The 25,361-nt window shown below is 38.1% G+C and overlaps 1 protein-coding gene across 10 annotated transcripts in view; it reads left to right on the forward strand.

The window, feature by feature from the left end:
* The window catches only part of TBC1D5 (TBC1 domain family member 5), a 249,079-nt gene that overhangs the window by 7,896 nt on the left and 215,822 nt on the right, over window positions 1-25,361 (forward strand). For 9 of the 10 annotated variants that reach the window (XM_081164471.1, XM_081164473.1, XM_081164472.1 and 6 more), the window contains exon 2: window positions 4,288-4,349. The exons of the other annotated variant lie outside the window; for it this stretch is intronic. The gene's annotated coding sequence lies outside the window, so the exon portion shown is untranslated. The remainder of the gene's footprint in view (window positions 1-4,287; window positions 4,350-25,361) is intronic. 10 annotated transcript variants of the gene reach the window in all.

The following is a 25,361-nucleotide window of genomic DNA, read 5'->3' on the forward strand; positions in this document are numbered from 1 at the left end:
TCTCTTCCATTGACATAGTTGTTACTGGAATAGGAGGGCCCAAAATGTTGTTTTAGTCAAAATGTATTATCATTCCTAATATATAACTAGTTTGGGGATTGGTGTTTTAAAGATAAAAGGCTATATAATAACTTTTCCTATGAGAAAATACCCATGGAGGAAATTGTAGAGCAAAATTAATTATCATTGCATGTTGCTGAAAGGCATTACTGGTAGTGAAATTTTACTGCTATATCTCCAAAGTGGGGTGGTTTATAGTTTTAGTCTCTAAACTTTATTGGACAAATAGCCATTTCCTACTTTTATTTCCAGAATCCCCCCCTTTTTTTTACTATGTTTACATTCAGTCTCCTCTCATCTCAACCCAAACCAGAATGGATCCAGTTAGGTTCCTTGTGTCCCCCTCTTCACCACTCTTGTCCCATATTTATCTTTATGTGGCGACAGGTAGCGTTTCTAGTAGCCCTTAGATGCTCTTATGAGCAAACACATCTATGCCCAGGATACCTGGAAGCATGGGAAATATAGCTTGTGTGGCTGCTGATGTCACAGGGCACTACCATGCACAATTTAGGGCCTAAAGGAGGCTCCCACCGTTGCTCCTATGAGCTTTAACACTGGAATCAGTGTTGAAGAGGAAATGAATTGGCAGGGAGAGCTCCAGTTTACTCTGAACCTAGTTTGGATCCTGGATTATGATGACAAATGTCTTGAGCACATTTAGTAATATGATCCTGCCTCTCATTCCATGTGGATATAAGGGTGGGGTTTCTCAAAGCTGGTTTGCAATAGCTGTCACCTAGTATCTTAAACTGCTTTGTAATCTGAAATTGGTGGTCTTGCTCATCCCAGTTGCTGCCGCTGGTTGATGGGCAACACAATCCCAGTGTTACATAGAGCTAGCCAGGCCTCTTGCACCCTGAACCACAGTTCATGTCAAATTTTCCCAAGTCAGCCTTCACCCACACCTTTCCTTTCCCAGTTTCCTTCTCCCACTCATTATCACAGCTCTTCTTCATCCTCAAATCATATATATCTTTCCACTGTTGTACTCCTTCTGCTTGTTCAGTTCCAATTTCTCCCTGTCCCCATAGGAGAGAATTGCTTTGATGCGATTGTGCCAGATTTCAGAAATTATCCATAGAAGTTGTTTACGTAGGAGGGAGTTCTTGTGGTCTGACAGCTAAAACCAACTTATTTCTTTCACTACATGCCAGAGGAGGCGATTGTTTTATTGATGAATGTGGAAAAAGTGAATAGTCCAGTGCTTTGTTCCATTCCTCTAATTTACGACACCAATAATAATGGATGATGGATGAGATATCCAAACATTAATAAATAATCTTAAAAGGTGTACTAAATCAAAGAGGAAGAGACCAAGGAATAATCTCATATAATGCTTCAAGAAGGGTAAGCTAATTCTAGTGTCATTAATTCTGCTATATGCAACAAATAAACAACACCCCATTTAAAGTAGATATGCTGCCAATAGGATAAGAGCTGCAACAGTATTGCCACCTTTTCTTGCATTTTTGTTAATGTATGAACTGCTTTAAAACAGTATATCCATAAATCAAAAGTTTCCAGAGCTGAATGGTATTCTTGGAAAAAGGTGGCCATGCATTAGTTTAATGTAACTCTTGCACCATAGTTCTGTGTCCTTGAAAACCCCTTATATTTAATACCTTAGATGGAAAATAGTAGAACTTTATTGTGCAAATGTCATCAAATTTCAATGAATTTGACCACTTGAGTTAATAATTGAAACAGTATTGAAGTGGCAGATACAATGAGATAGCTCTTGTAACAAGTTGTGCATCCCTCTGTAAGTTCTGTGATTACTTCAAAGATTTTTGTCCTCAGCACTCAGTTATTACCATTCAGCCTATGTCTTGCTATTATTTCCTTTTACTGGACCTGATTTTTTTAAAGAGAAAGTTAACATGTTCAAAATTATTTGCATAACTCACAGTACACTCCTATATATGTCTACTCAAAAGTAAGTGTCATAGGATGTAATAACACAGTTCTAACCATGTCTATATACTCAGCATCAAGCATTGCTTCCCACCATCATATGCTCATTGTTTGCTTTTGAAAGACTGTTACTCTTGGTAATCATTAGAAACACACCTTTCTTATATTTATGGAACTATGCTGCTGTACAGTATTTTAAAGAATTAGAAAAAAACACACACAAGAACCTAAGAAGCTGCTATGGCCCATCTAGCTCAGTAACGTTCACACTGACTGGAAGAGGTTCTTCAGGGTTTTAGGTAGGAAGTATTTCCCAGCCCTTCCTAGAAATGCCAGGGATTGAACTTGCATGCAAAGCATGTGCTGCTACCACTGAACGACCCTTCCCCACATTTTATCTAATAGCTCAAATGCAATTCCTGCTAATACTAAGATGCCACTTAGTTGCACCTATCCTTTAAACTGAAATTTAATGTTTACTATATGAAAGACTTAAGAGGATTCTTAGGAGATGCAGCATGTATCTTGGATGTCTTTATGAACAGTTCCTACTGCTTAAACTAGAGCAGAAAACAGCAGTTTAGAATGCCATTTAGGTGTACTAATGTAGCCCTCAACATGTGACTGTATAATGCATTGGTTCTAATTATGGACAGCCTTAAGAAAACAGTAAAGATCTCCTGTATCTGTAAGAACTCTGTTGTTTAGTATGGCAGCACCAACACTTTGGAACTCCTTGCTTTTGGTATCTATTGTGTTTTACTTTTTCTGTATGCTTTAAATTATGGCTGCTAATTTTTAGCAATAATTTTTGTTAACTGCTTTGATTTTTTTGCAGTAAAGCGGTATATAAATTTTATGAAATAAAGAAATAAATAGAAATCTTGTATGTCTAACAGACCAAGCTAATCTTAGTCAACCCCACACAAAAAGTTTAATAGTTTGGTCTACAAGAGGTATCCAGTGAGATAGTCTAAATTATAGCAGACCTGGAGCTGTTCAGTTTGTTTCCATAAATATGGACATGAAAATTACAGGTAATTTGGCATGACCATGCAGCAAAACACATCTCACTTCCAATATTGATTTTCCTTGTTGAGATATGGAAATGTGTTCAATGGATTATGTATAACAAATAGTTTTTTGTATGATTGTCTCTTCATTATGGTCCCCTAAATAGTTCAGACTTTATCCACAAAAGAAGTCCAGGAACTGTAAGAATAGACCTAAGCACCTTTGAAATTCTATAAGTCTTGCTTTTAGGTTGCTATTTACCAGAAACCAGAACCAGGTAATGATTACATTTCAAGGCAGTTCCATAAAATAGAGAACTCTTAGAATACAGAGAACTCTTAGAATATCAGTAGTGGGAAATAATTCTACTCACTGTAATTAGTATAGTTGGGGACATGTTTGTCCCACTATGTTTTGCAGTACAATGCTTTGGAGCTCCAATTTAGCATACTAAAACAAATCCTGAATGAATTTTTATTTGTAACATTCTACTGGTTGCCCCGGGACGCGGGTGGCGCTGTGGGTTAAACCACAGAGCCTAGGACTTGCCGATCAGAAGGTCGTGGTTCGAACCCCCACGGCGGGGTGAGCTCCCATTGCTGTGTCTCAGCTCCTGTCAACCTAGCAGTTCGAAAGCATGTCAAAGTGCAAGTAGATAAATAGGTACTGCTCTGGCGGGAAGGTAAATGGCATTTTTGTGTGCTGCTCTGGTTCGCCAGAAGCGGCTTTGTCATGACTTGGAAGCTGTATGCCGGCTTCCTTGGCCAATAAAGCGAGATGACCGCCACAACCCCAGAGTCGTCCATGACTGGACCTAATGGTCAGGGGTCCCTTTACCTTTACCTTACTGGTTGCTCCTGATTGATACTACCATTCAAGGATGTGGATGGTATTGTTTTAATTTTATATGGCGAGTGCATTCAGATAGTAAAAACTTGGTAACCTCTGTATATTTCCAAGGACTATGAGCTTTAAACGTTGAGAAAGGATTTAAAAGTCAGCCAAGCATTTTGTCCTTCTCACATTTTGTCTTCATAACTGAATGACTGCCAGTTTGCACAGATTGTGTGTCAGTTTAAATACAACAAACACACATCAGTCTGCTTGAAATCATTCCACCAAAGACTTCTAAAAACTTTAGGTAGTCGGCAAACAGTAATGGTTGTTTCACATTAAGTTGCTTTGTAGAATTATAAAACAGCTTTTCGTATGCTTTCAAATAAAATGTTGTCATCCACTAATGAATGAGATACCATCTGTAATAATTAAGGTTATTCCACTTGTTTTTCCCTGCAGCAAAACTTCTGAAGGTTTGAAGACGATAGTAAGAAATCTACGAAGAGGGCTGTAGCAGTATTGTAAGTACTGCATTGAAAAGAATGTGAATTAAAAATATTATAAAGTGCCTGTCCATATATATTTGATGAAAAATTAGTTGTACAAAGGGAGCGCATGGAATGTAAGGGACAAGATATATAGTAGCAGTTTTGTTAATTTACGAAGATAGCTCCATTCTTATGAAATTTAAAGTGTAGCCTTTGCAGTGTAATCAGGAATTCACCAGTATCACTGAAAAAATATCTTTTTATCTAACAAAGATTGATCTACTTTATATACATTTGTTTATTTAAAACTATCAGAATTTAGAAAATCATTATAGTTTTGTAGGGCTGTCATTTGTTTTAGTGACTTATTGTTTAGGTTATTTTGCAGAATTATTTATTTGCTGATTTATTTATGTATTTCATTATTTATTTATTTGATTATTTAGTAAATTATTTATCTGATGAATTATTAATACATCTTCATGACAAGCTTTAAATTATTTATAACTTAATTTTGATTTTATTGCTTTTCGACGCTGCATTGTTACTGACTAGGTTTTTTTTTTATCCCCTTACTTGCTTCTTGAAAATTAAAGTATTAGCTTTGAGGCAAGTTTATATTCATTGCAAGGCCAATAGATAGATATATTTTCTGCATATGAAGTACTTCTCCTTGTAGGTACACATTTTACATGGCATTTTGTAACTTGTGACTGCGTACTTACTTACCTGTTCACAATCTTGCTTTTGCTGTTCCATAGCTATATAAAGATAAATATTTAACCTTTGGTGCAAAAGTGAACACATTCTTCTTCTCCATAGTTTACACAACTAGTGTATTTCCCTGTACACTTTCTATATGTGTTGGATATAGAGACACATTCTCTGTTGCAGGAAAGATTCTCTTGATTCAACCCATTTTACAGACAATTGTTGCACTGTCATTCAGTAATTTGTTGAAGCTTCATGATTGCTTTCAGAACATGCACTTGCTGCTAAGAGAATAGGTGAAAGATTTTCTGAGCTCAGTCAAACTTGGAGGTCTTGCTCAGTAAGTTTCACTACAAACACTAACCTGCCCTACAAAGTGTCATTCCTAATGTCTTCTAATGTTTACTGTGGAATCACACCTAATGTAGACAGTTCTAGCTCCACCAGTCTCTCCTTCCATCTCTAATATCCCTTAATACTTTTCTTTCTATTTCTAAGATGCTCTGCTTCCTGCATTACACTAATTTCGATGCACGATTTGGCCTCTGCATACAGAGAGGGTAGGATGCAGATGCCCTTTGTTCACATAGTGAGTCCAGGTGGTGTCTACACAGTCTCAGCACCCTGCTTTGCCTCCCTGGGGCATTATGCATATGGAGCCCCCTCCTGGTACACCACAGCAATGATAAATGCATAAACACCCAGCAGGCTATTACTAACAGTTGCTAGATTACATTGTTTGCTGCTCTTTCAACTCTGCAGAAAGTCTACTCGGAGCGAGATCCTAGAAGGAAGAGGGGGCTTCATGAGAAAGCACCATCTTTCCGGGGGTGGAGCACATAAAATATCGTGTAAATAATGGAAAAAAAGTTCATACAGAAAGAATGCTCAGAAAACTGACATGTTTTTGGGCCCAGGGAAGATCGATGTCTACTGGTGTTTAAAGTGTCCTGAATTGATTGGACAGTAAAGCGGAGATAAATGGCAGGGAAAAGCCAGTGACGAGTAGGATGGAGATGTGTTCTAAGTAAATCATTCTGCAGATGTTACCTGTGTGTGGGTTACTGGACAAGGATGCAAAACGGCTCTTACCTTAAATATGAATAAATAGTTTGGTCTTGTGCGCATGTCTCTATAAATCACCTCTGTGACTTCAGCTGCTGTAATTGTTTTACAGTTAACTCTAAACTTTTAATTCACTTTAAAATTCAGTAAGTCTGCTTATTTTAATACAGCCTTCCCAGTATGTAGAATGTAGTATCTCCTTCATGCAATGAGTAGTAAAATGATGAGGGCAAAGCTGTAGTTCTGATAAATGTGCTGTGTGCACAACTTGGCCTTTATTCTGTGTTTAGTGCTTGAGATGAATTACTATAGAATTTAAAGTTTAACAGGGCATGGGAAAGGATGCATTGTACATTTCAAGTTGGGATGCTGTTGCAGTACAGTAGAAATGGCCTCTGTAGATATGTTTCACTATAGAACTTAAATTATGCATGTGTATATCCAAATTCCTTATTTTGAAATATTGAATGTATGAATATTTAATTGGTATCTTGCTTTAGTATCTTCATATGCTTGCCTTAAAGGAAGCTGTTTCCTTTGATTTATATACATGGATAAAAAACTTGTATAGAGTGTGTATCAATGGCTTTTCTCTCTCCTGTATTAGATGAACAGCATTAGGCAATGACAAGTTGGGGGCGGTTTCTTTCTTTTTGATTGCTGAAGTTTTGTAAACCTTGTTCGTAACACCTTTATGCACACCTTGGTTGCTTTTTACATTAGTCTTTTAGTTTTGCTTTTTTTAAAAAACACACCACATACTTACAAAGGTCAGCATATAACAGTAGAATGTGTTGTATTTTGTAGTTTATGCCGAAGTGCATCCCCTGTAATATACACCTTTTTGGAAGTTTTTTATTTATCTTAACCTTTTCATTTGTATTTTTTTCACAATATAAAAAGGTTATTGAAAAAGGCCTGTAAAGCATTGATATTAAATATTGCAAGTATGCTCTGTCACTCACCTGTACTAGTATTAAATGCTTCCTGAATAACATATTATGATAGTTCCAGGGGTAATATAAGGCAGCTTATGCACTCGTCCTGAGAACAGCTAGTGAGAAGTGAAAGCACAGACAAAGGTCACATTAAACAAGAGTTCTGTCACACCCCATTCATTTACCCACCAATTTGTGAGAATAGCTGGTTACATCTTGTGCTGTATAATTTTTAGGAAAGATAGTGCTATTTTTACTTACTGTGTTTTAATGGCATGTCAACCTTGGATGCTACAGGTTTTAAAAAAAAACCAATAATGATTTTCTACAATATTATTCAAACACATCTTAATTCCAGCCTTGAAAAAAAATACACTTGTATGTGCCTATGTATATACAGGGTGATTCATTATAATAAATTCCATTCACTATAAATGGAAACTGCATACTTCATCATGAATCACCCTGTATACATAGGTTTGCACAACAGGGCTTCTTTAAAAAACAAAAAAACAGCAACCTTGCTAATTTCCTCCCCCCGCCCCTTTAAAGACATATTGTAATTAAACTCTCCCAAGTTTAACCAACATTTTGCAGTGCAGTACAGGGACTGATATAATCAGTTCAGTGCTATTTTGTAATTAAAACAAATATAGTACTCCACTGTTTGTATATGTTTCTAAGGTGGATCAAAATAACTTGTGCAGAACCTTTGGACTGTAGGTACTGGGGTGCAGAGAAGTTCAATGAGTTTCATATCATGTAGCAGTTCTTTGGAGAAAAGAACTGAAACCACCTACTGGACAATAGTAGGTCTCTCCATGTAATAATTACATGTGTATTTCCTTTCCTGTAGTTTAAATGTAAACTATAATTTTGCAAACTGCTGTACTTGACAGTTCAGGGACCTAAATGATACTGTTTGCTAACTGTATTAACTACAGAAAACATCTGCATGCATCTATAGTTTTTTTAAAATATTATTTTGCCATGTCTTATTTTCAATTCCTTGCTTGTCTTGTATTTATATATTTTTAATAGATGAAAATGACAAAATAATTATGATGGTGGGCTTTCTGTGTGTCAGGGGCTAAGTCATAGGTTGGTCTTAAGACAAAGCAGCCTCATATATCTATAAGTCAGAACTGAAGAGTAAGAGAGGACTGAAGGACAAACCAGGACGGAGGACCAAAGAGGGAGCCAGGAGTCAGACTAAAAAATACAAAGCTGAGGAGCACCATATTGTTTTGGCAAAGCTGAATAGGAAGCTTTTTGTTATACTCTTGGGTCAACTGCATCTTATTCCATCTTAGTGGTTGGAGTAAGCACAGGGCCTGAGGGTACTTCAGATAGATTCTGTAACCTGCAGGTTTGTGGCTCAGCATAAAGCACAGCTGCACCCAGATACATTTTGTGTCACTACAACAACTGAGGCTGTGGTAGACTTTCATCTGGTAGTTGCATTGTAAACTACTGCACAGTCCTCAGTTACTATGTGTAAATGCTCCACACATTAGTTGGGGTAAGATGCAAATAAGCCTAAATAAGGCTTAGAATCTGGATCCTGAGGGGTCCTTTTAAAACAGCTTGATGGATTTGATTGCCTGCCACCTACCACCCTGAACATTTTCCCCATGCTCTGGATTTTATTGTCTTGTTGCCATCATTTTCCCTCTATAGCATCTGTGTCATCCAGCTTCAGAATCTGAAATTTCATCCTCTATCCAGTGCTTTTATGGTTAATTTTGAACAGCTATATCATAAGTGATGCTCCTTGATATAGCTTGATGCTAGAATTTGGGGAAGGAGGTGAAAATTAGATACTTTTGTTTCAAATTAGGGCAGACTCAATTTAGCCTTTGGTGTATTGACCTTCTTTATACTCATGCAAACTATTTGCTAATGAGCTTGAATTAATACATTCACACTTCCACTGTATTATTTCGGTTATCGATCATTACCATGAAAAGTGAAAAGCATTAATGAATGGTTAATGTGGCATAATATTAGGCATGACCTATCTTCAAAAAAGTTTCTAGATATGCTAATTGTTTAATTATGTGTACTTCCTTACTGCAAGGGTAGGGCAAGTAGTGTTGTAAGTATGGCAATATTCCATATACTTTTCTTTCTTAAAAACTTGTAGTGGCAGTCTAAGCTGATGGTTATTACTGATTTTGGAGGTAATAGTGGCTGTTTCCATTTTCTAGTATTACCCAGGCCAGGGCTCTTTGAAGCTGGAAGTGTCAGCAAATGGGCACTTTGAGATATGGTTTCCTCTTCCAGGGCATATGTCCAGTATAACCTCTGCTGGCATAAGGCTTTGGTTGTTAGATACTTTTCAGCTAATTATGTGCCAGAATGAAAACAGGAAAACAAAAAAGTGACAATTAATCATGAGTTGTGTGCATAGCTTTCTGTAACCTGGACCTCTTGAACATAACAATGTCTTGTCAAGTCACTTTTATTGCATTTAGCCATACACCATTTCATTGAAACCCTGACCCAGACAGGATATTTTAATAAAATGCACAGTAAAACATTAGACTAAGAGACTGCCTGCATAAAACATCCAACTTATTAACAAAAAATTGTTGTTGTTTGTTGTATGAAACCTACAAATACTATCAACTGCAGACAACCTATATATAAAAGGGGCAGATGGAGCCCATCAACCTGGGAAGGTAGTCCATGGAGAAGGAGAACTCTTATCCTGAACCTCCGCCACTTTGGGGAAAATCTTTGGGAGAAAAAAGGCTTACGAGTAAACCTTACACAAATCCAGAGTGGAAGCCCTAAGACTGTTGGATGCTGCCTTGTATGCCCCCTTTTGGCATCTCCTGCATCCAAGCTCATGCCATATGTACTGCTTTGCTTTCCTGTGGACCGCATCAGCAAGGTCAAGAAGGGTGTCTTGTCATTTAGTCAGCCCAAGACCTCCAAACACAATGCCCAGGCTTGCATCCCACGGAGTTCACTCTGATGCTGCTAACTCAGCAGTTTGACTTCACCCCCGGAGGCACACTCCATTGTCTATTGAGACAGGTGGATACCAACAACATAATATGTAAGCACAAAGAATACAGCAACAGTGTTCTAATTGGCAGGACTTTGTACTCATAGTCCCCAGCTAAAGGGAGATGCTCATGAAGTTGTACTTCTTTCTGACACAACCGTCCATTGAACATTGGTGAGGCTTGTAAATAAGATAAGCTTGGAAATGCAAGGACTGACTTGTTGGATAGTGGCCTTGCATAAGTCACTTGGTCAAACTTTTTGACTGAAAGGCAGTATATAAATGTTTTATATAAATACTAAATGAATAACCTTTTACATCTCTTCCTTTCATGAGGATTTCCTCTTAACAAACCTTATTTCTTATGAACAATGCACCTAAATTTGCAGGCTCTCTTGTCTATGCGTGTCTGCTGTATTTTGAATTCTGTTAAGCTTAATGGGTCAAATCCAGAGGCTCTTTTTTTCTAAGGAAGGGAGTCTTCCTCCAATGGAGCAAAGGGAACTTTTGGATCCAATGCAACAGAAGCTTAGGTAGAATCCAAGAGGATAGAGTGGGCCAGTGAAGCAAACAGAAATGAGAAGCAACATAATTGTAATGAAGAATGGGAAAGATTCAGCAAGTAGTAGACCTGATAGGATCTTGGGGAGCACACAGGGATAGCAAGAGAAGGAGGAAGATGGAAATTTAGTAGCAGAAACCTTGAAGTAGCAGCCATGAAGATTGAACAGGAACCAGGAAATAATGCAGCAAAGGGCACAAATGAAGAATAATGTAAACTACAGTTTCAAAAAGCAAGAAAAGCAGTATAGGAAAAAAACGACATTGTAAGGCACTGTCCGTGTTATAGACCAACAGTGCCAAAGTAGTGTAATAATGTCATTGCAGAAGGCGTGGGTCTGCACAGTTTGAAGCATCAGAGGATGCTAAGGTCTAATGAGTTCCTTGGTCTAGTTCCTTCTGATTCTGTTAATAGTTAGAACTGCATATCTGCAGCCGAAGGTTGGCTAATGTGGAATTTGGCGGCCTCCTGAATCTTCCTCATCTGCTTTGTGGATAAGAAAGTATGCTTGGCACCAGACAGCGTTTCTTCTTGCTGTACTGAAATTTGTCTTTATTTTCCTAATGAGCCAGTTGTCTTTGGCAGGGTAGTTGTCCCCAGTTTCCTTTCAAACTAAAATTTCACGTGTATATTAAAATACATAATGCTGGAGGATATGCCGGAGAAACAATATGAATACAGTATTGCTGAATACGTGGGGCATAGGATTTGTAGAATGAAAGTTAAAATAGATGGTTCTGCTCATTTGCAAGAAAAGTCACCAGACAGCATTGTTTGTCAATCAACAAGCCTTTGAGCTGACAGTCATTGCAGCAATGCTGCATTAAGAATTGAAAGGTGCCTTTTGCATGTTAGAATTAAAACGGGTGACACTAATGCAGTACCTACTACTCCTGAGTTAAATTCAATGGAATGTTTTGAGGGTTGGTGGCAAACATTGCACATATTCTGTGGAATGACAAAGAGAATGGATGAGGTGTTTGAAAAGGGGCGATAGTGGAAATCCTCCTGTTAATGGCTTGTACCAAACTTAAGATCTGTCCCTCGTTTAAAAAGCGGAAGAAGTAAATAACAGTAAACATTCGTTCTTGATTGAAAGTCTCAGGAGGAGAATGTTGAGGAAGCATGTCAAGTTAAGAAGAAACAATGAGCATAAGATTTGTCATCTTAAGGACATAGTCCTGGCAGTCTAGGTTGGTTGATGATATGATAGCGTGATAAACTCTTTTGAAAGCAGTAGCAATACAGTGGTACCTCTAGTTGCAGACTTAATCTGTTTCGGGGTGCCGTTTGCACTCTGAAAAGTCCGCAACTAGAGCGCCTTTTCTGCGCATGTGTGCTGTGCGATCGAGCAGATTGCTTCTGCTCATGTGCAAAGTGTGTAGATCGCTTCTGTGCATGCGCAGGTGGCGAACCTGGAAGTGTTGCGTTCATAAACTGAAAGTGCAGAACACAACACGAGGTATGGCTGTACTTGTACTACATGCTGTGTGTAGTCTTGATTACATGAACAATATTTGATACTGAAATCTGAGGTTTTATGCGCATGTGAAAATGTTAAGAAAACCCAGCAGTCTAGATAATGTATACAAGATTATTATAATCATTCTATTTTTAATATTTGTATATTTTTATTGTTCTTTCACCTCCCCCTCTGTTTCTTTCTCATGAATTATTAGATTGGTCATGTTTCAGAAAATTCACGTACCGTATTTTTTGCTCTATAAGACTCACTTTTTCCCTCCTAAAAAGTAAGGGGAAATGCGTGTGCATCTTATGAAGTGAATGCAGGCTGAGCAGCTATCCCAGAAGCCAGAACAGCAAGAGGGATTGCTGCTTTCACTGCGCAGCGATCTCTCTTGCTGTTCTGGCTTCTGAGATTCAGAATATTTTTTTCTTGTTTTCCTCCTCCAAAAACTAGGTGCGTCTTGTGGTCTGGTGCGTCTTATAGAGCGAAAAATACGGTATATTTCCTTATTGGGTTACTCTTGGCCGTACATTGGTACCTCTGGTTGTGAACAGGATCCATTCTGGAGCCCCGTTTGCAACATGAGCAGAACACAACCCGCGTCTGTGCATGCACAGGTTGCGATTTGCCACTTCTGCGCATGCGTGTGATGTCATTTTGCATGTCTGCACATACGTGAGCGGCAAAACCTGGAAGTAACCCTTTCCGGTACTTCCGGGTTGCCGCGGGACGCAACCTGAAATTGTGTAACCTGAAGCAAACGTAACAAGAGGTATGACTGTACTTTGTTTCCAAACTGAATCCAGCCACCCAGTGTAGCATCTCCTGTTAGTTTTTTTTCTTTGGCACTGAATCTGTGAGTCAGCAATGTTATCCACTTATAGTACAAATGGACATTAATATTTAGAAAGCTAAAGTAATAAAAATTAATTTTAGGTAGTATGAATTAGTGAGGTTCACACTGTATTAAGGAGATCAGTGAAGGTTGAGAACAACATTTAATCATGAAGAATTGCTTGCACTTTGTACAATTTGTTTTAGATTTATGTATTTGTTACATTTCTAAGAGACCTTTTGGGAATTTGCTTATCTACTAAATCTATTATATTTGCAGTATTAGTTGTGGTGCCCGACAAGAAGAGCTAAGGTCTCTCATACTTCATATGTCACTACCAATTTTATGATGACTCTAATATTGTGTGAAGCAAATGATAGCAGAAATCCCACCACATCCTGACCATTTCAAAGAAGGACAAGCACATATGATCAAATCATGAGCATCTGTCACATCATTGAAAAATTTAGGGAGTTGAGTCATTCATTGATAATGTGCTTCATTGGCTATGCAAAAAAAATTTGATACCATCTGACATGACCATCTTTAGAGGATACTTGCTGACATGAGGATTCCAAAATATCTTACTTAACTTTCTTGCATGTTTGTTGTTTTTTTTTTGCAGGGGAGGTGGGCATTGACCACAGATTTTGTTGCAAACGGCAGCAAGTAAAAGCAAGTAGTTTCCCATAGGACAGCAAAAAAAATGGCATGTCATCAGCAATCCTGATCGATCTTGGCTTATATTGCGGATTTGTAATGTCTTGAAATAATCACTAGAGGTGCTTCTTCAGTTCACATACAGTGGTAACTTGGGTTACAGATGCTTCAGGTTACAGGCGCTTCAGGTTACAGATTCCGCTAACCCAGAAATAGTACTTCGGGTTAAGAACTTTGCTTCAGGATGAGAACAGAAATTGTGTGGCGGCAGCAGTGGGAGGCCTCATTAGCTAAAGTGGTATCTCAGGTTACGAACAGTTTCAGGTTAAGAACGGACCTCCGGAACAAATTAAGTTCTTAACCCGAGGTACCACTGTACTGCCTTTAAATTAACATCACAATTGAAATGGTTAGGTTCACTGTCTGTAAAAGTAGTATAAGAGTGCTTTAAATGGTGTGGATGGTGACCCAAGTTAAAAAGTGGGACCAGCGAAGCAATTTTGCAGAATAGCTTTCTTCCTAAAAGGAGTGCTCTTACCTCAGAGATTTGATGTGAGAATGAAATGTGGCATGGAGCTGTGGACAGTGCCCTGAGCTCCTTTTAGAAGAGGCAAGATATAAAATAAATACAGTGGTGCCCCGCAAGACGAATGCCTCGCAAGACGGAAAACCCGCTAGACGAAAGGGTTTTCCGTTTTTGAGCTGCTTCGCAAGACGAATTTCCCTAGGGGCTTGCTTCGCAAGACAAAAACGTCTTGTGAGTGTTCCGATTTTTTTTCGCCCCCCCTTTTTCTAAGCCGCTAATAGCCTTTTAGCCGCTAAGCCGCTAAACCTTTAATAGCCGCTAATCCGCTAAACCGCTAATAGCGCTAATCCGCTAAGCCGCTAATACGGTTGCTTCGCAAGACGGAAAAAACCGCTAGACGTAGAGACTCGTGGAACGGATTATTTTCGTCTTGCGAGGCACCACTGTACATAAAAATTCTGAAATTAGTTATAGAAATTCTCAAAACCAGAAGACAGAGCAGAAAATGGGGCACTGCTATTCCGTGACTGAAATGGAACTAGATAAATCCATCTACTGTATTGGCCTGAATATAAGCTTCAATTTTTTTTCCAAATTCTGACCGTGAAAAGTTAAAGTGTAGCTTAAATTCGTAACCTTACAAAAATGGGCTTTTATGATATTACTGCTAAAACAGACATACGGTAAAAGGGAACAGCTGCGGAATTTTAAAGGAGCAGCTTATATTCAGGTCTTGTCTTTTTTTCTTTTTCCCCTTTGAATTTTAAAGGTGCTGCTTATATTCGGGTGCAGCTTATATTCGGACCAATACGGTATCACTAATTTGTATTGCCTGTCTTGGGTTATGTTTCTTCTGGGATGTATTGGAATGTTGCAAACTGGCTTTTAAAATATTTAGGCTGCAATCTTAACTTCACTTACCTGGTAGTAAGTCCTTTTGAATTCAATAGGATTTACTTGTGAGTAGACCTGGTTAGGATTGAGCTTTTGGTTATTCATTAAAGCCTTCCCATGGACTTGGTTAACAGGGATACCAGTTGAATACATGAGACCCCATATTCCATAGAAGTTTCCTTCCCATTCCTATTTCACCCTGAGTGACAAAGCATCCCAAAGCCACATAGGATTACCGCTTCCAAAATATCTTCAGTCTTAGAATGATGTCCCCACTGTGGAAGGATGCGTGGATCCAGAATGGGCACCCACAGTCACTTTTGGACTCGTTATTAAGACCGTTTTCATGGAAGACAATCTTACTCGGCTACGAGTGATTGCCAAAGAAGAAGACTAGTGATTTCTACATTGTAGGGGTTTGGGGGAATGTATGTAGTGTTATTTTTTTCCTGCTGTATTGATATTAATGAGAAGAAAAGGGGGAGGCATTTTTGTTATGGATAATTTATTTCATTTCAGACTATATTATCATTTGGTGAAAGCCCTATTGATTAGCCTTCATAGCTTTACAGAGCTTTTCTTCTAAGCACTTAAAGTTTGAGTTGTCTCAGTCCCATAGGACTTAAAAGAAAGCTGTTAGTACCATGAAATTCTTCAGAATATTTCCAACAGCTTGAAGCTTCTCATAAGAATGCAAAATATTAGCACATTAATGTTATTAACCCCTTTAGTACATTTAGCAGAAAAAAATAGTTTTATATAATCAAAGTCTGGATTGTGTCTTTATTATCCTTGCCTGCTTTTTCCTCTGTATCTGAAAAATATGTTATCCTATGCTATAAACAGATGCTGCTTTAACAATGCAATACATTATGTACCAAAAATGATTTCTGTTTTAATCATAGATGCTGATTTAATGAGACACACAACCAGCTTACATCAAAAATGGATTTAGGGTGTGATTTAGTCTTCTGTGTGTTTTTCGCTACATAATGGGAACATGGTACCTCATGTTCTAAATTGAATCATGCAATGTACATAGTACAGTATTGTCTTCTAAGCTGGGGTGCTGCTTGGTAGAATATTCTGTTTGTTCCTTTTCGTTCAAATACAGAGGTCAATTTTAGAAACCGTGGTGCAATTAATCATAAATGTGTTGGAGTTAGTCGGAGGAAAAATGACTACTCCATGTTGTGCACTTTTAGTCCATTTCACTGCTTTGTCAACTTGGCAGCACCTGCTATATCAGGTTGTATTACAAGAAGGAAGAAGAACTGTGCAGAACCAGGGCTGCTGGTTCTGCTGTGAAACCAGGCTCCTTCCTGCATCAGTTGGCAGCTGGCTGCAGCCATTATGTTACACTGCAGTGGAGAAGGAAAGAGAGGGGATGGAGGACTCTCCACTGACACAGTTAAGAGACCAGCAACTTTTGGTTCCTTCTCTTCTGGAACTTTTTCAGCCGAGCTGATCATTAGAAGAAATTGTACCTGGGTTTATTTCCTTCTCCATCCCAATCTTTGTCATGTCTTTTTGGATTGTGAGTCAGAGGACAGAGACTATTGATTGTGGTTGGAACCCTTTTTGACTGAAGCACATAAGTTATTTAAATGAATATTTACATTAAAAGCTGATGCCGTTTGACGGAGGGTATCTGTTTGCATGCATATAAAATGAGGTTCTCTAGTCTTTAATACTAGCTTTATGCTCATGGGTTGGGGGTGAGGTTGCTAATCAGCTTGCACCTGAGATATAACAACAGCTTAGTCATTTACAAATAGTTTCCCTATCCCTACTGCCCTTCCATTTCAGTTCTTCAACTTTTTTTTTAATTCTACAGATTCGCTGACAGTCTTTGTTATTTAGTACCCAGATATTCCGACTGCTTTCCTAACAATGAATTTGTTTCAAATGACGTTTTTACATTTAGATGCAGCTGAATAATACTATACTTGGGAATGGTTTGTGGGGGGGGGGGGGAGTGTCTTCATATTGTGTTTTTTAATTCCACTGAACCCAGCAGAGTTAAATGTAGTTTGGAAGCACAGGGAAGAATTAATGATTGGAAGATACAGAGTTGGTAAATTATTTATTCTGGCCCCGAGGAAGCTGAAAAGCTGAGTGAAAGACTAATAAATCATTTGTGGTAGTGCTGGTTGTCACTTCCAATTATTTTAGACGGTTTTGTGATAAACTGCAGCACCTGCTAGATATCCCTACGCCATCCCTTGATGCTGGCAGTGCAGCTTGTTCAGTCGATTATCAAAGGCAAGTTTATCTAAACTTTCTACAGGTTAAAGGAAGAATTGGTGTTCGTCCTCTCTGCCTTTATTTTTGAATATGTCTTTCTAGAGCATGTGTGGTATATGGACGAGGCACTATAGAATTCAGGAAGCTGCTAGATGCTAATCAATAGTTTTCTGTAGTTCCACTCAGGAGTGGGCTAATTCAGGAACATCTATTTAAGACCATGTATTTTCTTGATAACCGCAATCTAGGTTACTTGCACTAAACCACTATGGATTAAATTTTTTGCCTCATGCAAAGCATAGTTTCCTACAAGTCAGTGGATAGTTGCAGACCTGTCTTCTACTCCAAATGCGTACTGTGCTGGTGATGCTGTTCTTCTGAACTTCCTTCATATCACTAACTGCCATTCAGCCAACCTTTAGTTGGAAATAGATGAAATGAGAGAGATGATACTTGCCCCCACTTGACTAGCTCTGTGAGGGAAAAATGTTTGGGTGCCATCTGATATATTGCATATGAAGCTCCCATACTTTTTGTATGATATCTTGAGCATGGCAGCTTCTCCAGATACTGTGAAAATCAACATGTCATAATTTGTGTCACACAGAGTATTGTTTTGTAGGACCAGTGTATGAAACACAGAAAACAAAAACAGTCCTGGGAGTTTAATCTAAGTGTTATCCTTGTTTAGAGTGGAGTTACCTGGTTCTGAATCATGAGAACCATTGCTTTACTCCCCAGCCACAGCTTCTGTCTTGGCTGTAATACATGCAGTTCCTCCTTCAGGTCTGCCCTCCCAAGTGACATATAGGGAAGCAAAACAGGCACATGCTGTGGAGCAGGTTTGGAGGCCTGTGGTGCCTCACAAGAAGAAAGAAGAATGCTTGTTATTTTGATTATAGATGTGATTCACTTTGTTTATATCCAGTCATCACTCTAGACTATTTATTTTTTAATAGAAGCATTTCTATACTGCCATATCATAAAATATCAGGGCGGTATACAACAATAAAAGAGAACACCATTAAAAACAGAAAACAAATAATCATTAAAGTGACTGGCTAATTAAACAGCTGCAAAGGCCTAACAGCATAGAAAGGGCTTCAATAGATGTCTGAAAGTCAAAAGCAAGGACGCCTGCTGAATCTCGACTGGAAGATTGTTCCAGCAGTTGAGCCTCTGCAAAACAAGGGACAAGTGGCAGTGCTCCTCTGGATGATCTTAGTTACTGAGTTGGAATATAAGGGCTCAATTGGTTCTTAAGGTATCTTGGACCCAAGTGGTACTTAATAAAGATGTCACTACTTGTAGCAGCAGCAGCCGCCCAAGTATTGTTACTGATGCTCTAAAATGGTGGGGAGTGTGGACTCTGCCCACCTCAGGTGCTTTTGTGTAGCTGGAATGTGTCACTGAGCTGTGATAATGTCACTACCATGTCTGGATAGATAGGTGTGGTTTGTAGAAAACTCATAACTTGCGGACAACTAAAATATAACATACTGAGCAAAGATAAGAGCTATATCCAATGCTCTCTCTCTCTGGTCCTGACCACCTCTGGCTTGTGAGCATGGAAGGTTGCCCATCAGGCAATGTGGCTGGAAAAAAGGTTCCCCACCCCCGATTTAAAAACAACACTTAATGTGTGAGTATATGACTAGCCCATAGGAGCTATGCTACTCAATCTCTAAGGCTAGTATGTTGTATGACGCTTAACACCTGACATTAGTGACATGGGTAATTGTAGTGGAAGCTACAGAAAAACACATTTCCAGATGGAACTTTAATATAACTTCAGATTGAGCTGGGTATCTTTTAAGAGTCTCCTAGCATCTGTTGGGGAAATGTGTATGGCATTATTCTAAATTTTCACCAAATTAAGCCACCCTCAGGGCAAGGTTGAAATTCCTTTACTGATAAACGTATTGTCAACAGCTTCTTTACAGTACATTAAGTAAAACCTCAGATAAAAGTTTTATTTATCTGATATCAGTTAAAAATACATAAAGTACCTTACTGTTAAAGTATTCTTTAAATGGAGAAAGATAGAAACAAGGCAGCAGCTGAACTGTAACTAGGGCTGCTTATTCACATTTGTGTCATGTGCTTTGCTCTGCTTTTTTTTGTTTGAATGGAATTCATTAAGTTGAAAGAAGTACTTTCAAGTGTTTTCTAGTGAGAGCTGGTCAAATAGTGAGTGTTCATCTTAACCTTGTCCTGAAAATGGACTGAGTGGCTAGGTGAGTGTCCTGATCTCACCTTCTCTTTGCCTCTACTTTCCATAATCATCTTCTCTTATTTCATTTCCCTCATTTCTCCTCCAAGTGCTGATCATAACCCAGGTTCCCCTGATACCTTCATCTTCCTCATTTTCTTTCCTGAGCGACTTGTTTTCTTTTCTTTATACATCCTTTGCTCACGACCTGTTTGCTTTCTTCGCTGACATTTTATGGGAGTACCTTACCTTGCTCCTCTTCTCTTCCAGAGAAGGAAACTTGTGGCACTCCAGTTATTGTTGGGCTCCAACTCCAGTCAGCATTGTAGTGTGGGGTATGATGGCAGCTGTAGTCTCACAACATTTGGAGACTGGACTATAGATTGCCTATCCCTGTGCAATCTGTACATTGTCACACTTAACATGTCATACATATTCATATGGAAGATGTTCTGAGGATGAGGGGCACCAGAACAGCTTTCCTCCAGAAAAAGATTCCCCCCCCCCAGATTTTCAAAGCATAGCCCATTTTTTCCCTTTCTCCTCCAACTTTTATCTTTCTTCTTATGTTAGGAAAGCTGTTCAGGAGGTGGAAGTTGGCAAGTAAACTTACTCGAAGGCATTTGGAGTACTGTGTAATAAGAGTTCTCTAAAACACTTGTATGAACATTTGATTCAAATAAAACCAGAGTGTTTCATAACAAATCCATCAGAAATATAGTAGTCTGTGAAAACCACCAAGCAATTAAATTGATCAAAAGGCAAAAATACTTAATATCATAAGACAATGGGGGCTACAAGCCCTCTGATAGTAATTTTTGAAGGAGAGCCAGTAGTGAAAATGCACAAACTTATGTGAGAAGACAGTTTCGTCACAGTTCTGTCACAAATAAATAACATAATTTTAACTTTTGTATGCTTTAAAGGGGGATTGTAAATTTTTCTTGATTTTCTGGTTTCTTGATGACCCTCCCTTTTGAATTTGAGGACACGGTTATGTTATACATGAAAAGTTGAGCTCCAAAGAGGCCATATATACACATTTTTGGTGGGCGGATGCCCTTTTAACCTCTTGTAGTCTGTAGGGGTGGTTTTTACATGTATGATGCTAGAAATATGAAGCTCAAAAATTGTTTTGCACCTTCCAGTGAACTTCAGCAAGGTGTGGGAGCTGGCACTGCATTGCCCCGTGTGTGGTTTCTAGATCGGCTAGATTGCTGATATTGGTGGGCAGCAAAGGGCTGTGTGTTGACATAGAAGCAGAGAGGGGGCAGGAAGCTCAGGCACTATGTGGGGAGCTATGGGATGCAGCTGGCCAGTGGGAAAGTGATTTGAATTCAGCCTCAAAAGGAACCTGTCCAATTTGAGTGGGAGAGGGACAGTATGACCAAAACTATTGGCCAGAGCTCTGGGTAGGGAAAAAGCAAATGAGTGATGCTTTGGACTTGGCTCTCCCAAAAGCTTAGCAACTCTTTCCTTAGGAAAATGAGTCAGTTCATCTATTTGAATGCCTTTATGTGTTTTATGCTAAAGACCTGGGACTGTAGAAAGGGAAAGAAAGAAACATCTTGCATTTATCTTAATCTGTGTTAATAAAAATAGAATAAAAACATTACAAACAATTTAGTTAAGAAAGAAGCTGTAAAAAGCATCATTAAATAGCTGATAGGAGCAAAAAAATAAACTGTGCCCTGAATGGGTCAGAAGTCGTATGTTCTCAATGAAAAAGAACCACACCTTTCACTCGTGGTAGCCCAATTTCCAAGTATGTCTTCCTGTTGGGCCCTCCTGAGCACCAATAATAGCTCTCTTCTGTGCCAAATAGTTTGTATCTTCAGTCTCTTGGTCCACTTTACATCAGAGCAGAAGCTAACTGATGAATACAAAAACATGAAGAAAATGCTTTACATTGGAAATGTTTTATAAAAGCTTAAACATTCAGTGAGCATTGTACCTTTATGGTATCTTTAATATGATAAAATTAATTTGCAGTTCATGCATGCTACGAGATGTATAATGACATTCCCATGAGATTAAGTATACATGTCAGTTAAAGCAATTTTAAACTGTATGCCTGGTATGCTATAGGTTTCTATAAGCATTTAAAATTTCTTAGTATTAGTAAGAATTTTGATAGAATTGAAGAAAGCAAAGTTTATTTCCACATGGACCATTGAAATTGTGAATCTTAAAGAATAATCAAGGGCTAAATTAACAGTACAATCCTATGCATGTCTGATCAGAAATAAGTTTCATTAAGTTACTCTCAGGTAAGTGAGCATTGGAGTGTAGCCTAAGAATCTTTTTAGTTAAAATATATGTGTTTATCTTTTTCAATTTTTTTAAGGGAAAGGGACAACTAAATGGAAGGGAAAATGTTAACTTGTATATTTTGAAAGTCAGCATGACCTGTTTTTGTTTAGGAATGACATATTTGTCATTCTGATGAAGCTGCTTTCTTTCATACCTTACTGTTGACAGAATCGGACCTACTTTCCCCATTTATTATGATAATGGCATAGTGGATGTCATATGCTAGTAGAATTCTCTCTGTCTATTACTACACTGCGTGCATAGTACATTTTGTTGCTTTCCTCTGGAGTTAACTGCTTGTTTTCAGTGTATATGTTGGTGGAGTGATTTGTAGCAAAAGAAGTAACTGTCCAAATGAACTTTTGAGAATAATGTTATTTTATCACTGTAAATGTATTTGCTAGGCACAGAGCACAAAAGTCCACAAGTATCTTATTTCATTAAAGGGAATCTGCTCAAATCCTGTTTTAGAGCAGGGGGGAGTATGTTGCTGCTTCTTTTCCATCAGCGACAGAAGACCAGTAGAAGCAGCAATCCCATTACAAAAGTAAAAACTGGTTTGGATCCAAACTTATTCGTGCTTGGAGTATACCTATTGAAATCAATGAGAATTAAGTTTGACATGCTTACAGTCATTACTAAGTCTGGATCCAACCCAACAAAAGCAGCAATAATACACTATAACAGAAGTAGTAAGAGATGGACAAATAAAATCATTTCACTGATACCTATGCCTCATAGGTTTCTAGGAGGACATTGCAATGCTAGGGTGTTCTTACTAAGGAGACCTGCTCTCTGATTACTGCTTGAGTAATCTCTCCAGCTAGAGTAACCTAGGGAAGTTCCTCTATAGTTTATTTCAGAACTGATAAGAAGGATTGTATGGGAGAGATGCTGAGAAAGCCTGGATTGAATCCTATGGAGGCCTTATGTGAATGGAAGGAGAGAGACAAGTCTCACCTATTCTACCCCCCCCCCCGCCTATTTCCTCTCATTCAAAGTCAAGTTGACTACAGGAAAGGTGTCTTGAAGTGCTATTGTAGCTGCCTCATAAGAAGAACATGAGTGTTACCAGTTCCTGACAGCTGTGAGACAGCCTCAGGGCATCTTGCTAAAATTTCAGATTTAATTGTACAGTACACTTCCTTTAACAAATTGTGTTCCCAGCTATAATTATAAAAAGTTTACTCTACACGCCTCTAGCCTGTTCCTTTTATTTGTACCCACCTATATATCTCTTGCTATAGGATAAATCTATCCATTGGGGTTTAGTGATCTTTGTAAAACAGTGAATTTTTCTTTTAGGGGAAAAAAGGTATCTTTAGCCATTCTTGGATAGATACCAGTGATCCTTTTTCAGTCAAATAATTATTCACTTATTTCTTTCTTTTATAAATTGCTTCCTATGAGGCACCCTAAAGCGATTTACAGTATAATAGCATATGTAAAAGCGATGCATATATAAAGAAATTTGAAAAACAGTTATATAATTTTTAACATGCGCAAAAAAGACAATAAAATGCCTGTCTCATATGCCATAGCAGGGAGACCCAAAGGGCAGCTGCCACCACACTAAAGGCCCAATTCTGACATCGTGCTAAACAAAATGCACAAAAATCAGGCGTCCTTTTATTATTGAGAACCAATTTCCATTATGTATGGATACTAGGGATGAAGTAAGAAGATGTTACTGGAGAATTAAGAGGGGAAATACAACATGCCATAAATGATCCTATTCTTTGTCAGTATTTCATAAGTTATTATTTCATTAGGTTTACATACATGTAAGATTGTATATTCTAAGGCATATGGTGTTATTCATATGTCACCTGATTTTGAATCCAAATCCAAACAGATCCAGTAGTTATTCTATTTCTGAGAATACTGGAATAATCCCAGAATATGACTAGGTATGCCTTCACTAGACCAATTAGTGATGTGAAGTTTAATCACTGCTTCACTCTTGTTACTGTTGAAGCCCTTGTTGCATTCATATATTTTATGTATTCAACATTCTGTAAGGCAGTAGGAGAACAGAAAACTCTAATATTGTTTATATTAGAAAAAAATGCAGGTTTGTCAAACACGCATCTGTTTTATGTATTTCTTTAAATGTATATATTTAATTATAATACAAGCTATAATTAATATAGTGCTTATTTGAAAGATGAAAATGTATTAAAACACTTTTAAAAAACACTTTTAAAATTAGTATATTTTGAATCATTTAATATTTGTTACCTTTTTTCAGAAAAAACTAAACAAAAGAGGTTACAGCTGAGTATTCAGACATGGGTATAGTTGGCATTTAAACAGACAAATAAAAGTCATGTTTAATGCTGCTTTGATAAAATAGCCTTATAAGTGATTGTTTCTAAAAATCCTTAAAATATTCTTTTATGGTTGAAATATACTTTGGATAAATAGTACTCAGCCAGCCTATTAAAATAATTTTGTGTCTACATTGTTTGTTTTGAGTACTATTTTTCCACAACAATAATTGGTTGACACTGTTTGACCTTAACGCTCAGCAACAGTATTTAATGAACTGATGTAGGGAATAAAGTTTTGATAAATAAGGCAATTTTCTTGAAACCTTTAGAAATCTTCTTGAAGTCTCTTAGTGTTAGATTGACATCTTTTCTTTCAAAAAAGAATAAGTGAATAATTTAAGGGTTTATTTCATGTTTTTAGATCTTCATTCTGTCATATAAATAATAGACTGTTCAAAAGCTGAAGTTCCGGCAGGTACTGTGTTTACATATAACTTCAGTAGGAAAAATATAGCTCTTCCTTCCTTCCTTCTTATGATAGCTGGACGAAAGTGTGAAGTCATAAAGCAATTAGATTTCTCAACAGGATAAGTGAGATCAGAATTCTCACATTGTACACTAGTACAGAAATCAGCAAAACGTAAATATGGATGGGTACATAGCTGGTTCTGCCCCAGTCAATTCCTTAGGGGAGTATGTGAAAGAGGGCCTTTTCAGTAGTGGCTACTCCTTATGGAATTCTCTTCCAAGTGGTTTGGTTATGGAGAAAAGCTTCAACAAGCTCCAGTGCTGAGTGCAAAGTGTTCCATCTTCAAAGCACAGCCATCTTAACATCAGGCTTCACAGGTTTATTGAACACAGAACCAAGTTCATGAAAAAATTGAGCCCACGAATCTTGAATTGCTTTAGAACTGCCACATATGTTAATTTGTCCTGTTTCTGATTTTTGTTTTACAAAGCTTGCTGTGCTTTCTCCCATGTCAGATTAATCTCATTAGACACAATCGTTTTTCTCACACTCTGTGCTGTTCTATTGTTCCACGCCATCCTAATCTCTGAGCGGTGTGAGATTCCAGGGGTTTCAGGCACTTACACAGGGTTCATGTTTCCTTTTGGAAATGAGGCACAGTAGAGGCACTGTGGTGTCTTTATGATATTTAGTTTATTTACACATATGTACAACCCGAGTCTACAATGGATAGACTCACAGCGTTAACACCCCAAGAAGGTCTTGCTTCTCCCAGTGGCCACAGCCTTAAATTCCAGCAGGCCTTAGATTCCAGCAGGCATGCCTCTGTCTCTAAGCAGCGTAACCTGCTTTCAGC

The sequence above is a fragment of the Podarcis bocagei genome (assembly GCF_964188305.1).
Source record: "Podarcis bocagei genome assembly, chromosome: 12".
Taxonomy (NCBI): domain Eukaryota; kingdom Metazoa; phylum Chordata; class Lepidosauria; order Squamata; family Lacertidae; genus Podarcis; species Podarcis bocagei.